The following is a 1,638-nucleotide window of genomic DNA, read 5'->3' as shown; positions in this document are numbered from 1 at the left end:
AATAGCGTACGCTGCTTGCGTTCAGTCGTCATTCTCCAAAATGGCGCTACGTTGATGCAGAGAGACACAGAGGAGACGAATTGTTGAATAAAGTTGTTATTTTTGTTTTCTTTTCTCGTACAAAAAGTATTCTCGTTGCTTCATAACGTTACAGTTGAACCACTGATGGCAGATGGACTATTCTGATGATGTCTTTCATACTTTTCTGGACCTTGACAGTGTAATTTACTTGGCAGTCAATGGGACAGTCACAAGCCTCCCGGTTTTCATCCAAAATATCTTAAATTGTGTTCCGAAGACGAATGAAGCTTTTACGGGTTTGGAACGACATGGGGGTAAGTGATTAATGACAAAATTTTCATTTTGGGGTGGAGTATCCCTTTAATTATTCCTTATATAAAGTAATCTAAAAAGGGAGTAATGCAGTGTTATAATATTGTCTACACAGTCCATGTAATTTGAATCTAATCTAATCTGAGCAAGATTATCTTCAAACAGGCTTTATTGCAATAACACACAGCATTATAAAACCCATGAAGGACATCACACAGTGATTTTGACCCGAATGGAGAAGCATTAGAAGTGCCACCTGTGCCCAGTTCCAAAGGTCAAGGGGGGCAACCTTGTCAATCAAACCCCAGGACCACCCCTAACACAAGATGAATTTCACATGTATATTTTAAGATGCGCATTAAGGATGTGACATGTTTGAGCACAGTTTTTTTTGGATCCAAATATTGATGTGTGCTTATCAGGCCTGAGGTCATATTTAGCTACCCAACGTTTATATATCAGGGACAACATTGTTAAAATGCTAATAGAGATCTCTGGTATTTGACATGCCATTAATAATAGGCATGGTGACCTTTTCAAATTCGGCTTGTTCCTACTGCTTCATATGCACTGACTTGGACCACTGGAGCATTTAAAAGCAGCAGCAGTGTTCTAGATGTGTGAATAACAATATATGAGGTCTCGCAATTGTTTTTAGATGTCCAACTGAGCAAAGTGAGAAAATTGCCTTACTCTTTAGTTACCAGCTGACCACTCCTGCTGTTTTAAAAATGTGAACATCTGAGTTGGGCAAAATTCAGAAAATTCTCTCTGTTCCAATTTATGAGATCCATCCATCCATCCATCATTCTAATGTTCTATTGTCCATCCATCCATCCATCCATCAGGCCTTCAAACCATTTTCAAAACCTTCTAAAGGCATCACACCCATATTTGTACGTTGTATTTGTATATTTTCAGGACTGGCCTTTGTACAGGCCAGGTAAATTACTTCTACACCAGACTCGGTAAATAATTTCTTTGTAGACCTCCCTATGTGTATAGGAATAGAACAAGACCCAGACATTGGCAACAAAGTTAAATTCACACTATTTTCTAGTAGCGTTACGATTTGTCTTCACTGGTTTATTAGATTAATCTGTCCACATATTTTTAGTCATGCAGTGTTATATGGGGGAATGTTGAATATTTATGTTATTAATTCATGTTGTTTTGGCCCCATGAATAGATGATAAACTCTGCAGTGGAATATGGTCAATCATGCAAGAGAGATGTTGTGGAGAGACGCTAAAAAGTGAGTTTCACAAAGTATAATCCCTTTCTCATTCAAAGCATTAAGTTTGT

Source organism: Sinocyclocheilus rhinocerous, unplaced genomic scaffold, assembly GCF_001515625.1.
Source record: "Sinocyclocheilus rhinocerous isolate Xijiao unplaced genomic scaffold, SAMN03320098_v1.1 scaffold466, whole genome shotgun sequence".
In the NCBI taxonomy this organism is placed as follows: domain Eukaryota; kingdom Metazoa; phylum Chordata; class Actinopteri; order Cypriniformes; family Cyprinidae; genus Sinocyclocheilus; species Sinocyclocheilus rhinocerous.
This window is presented reverse-complemented; position numbering follows the sequence as displayed.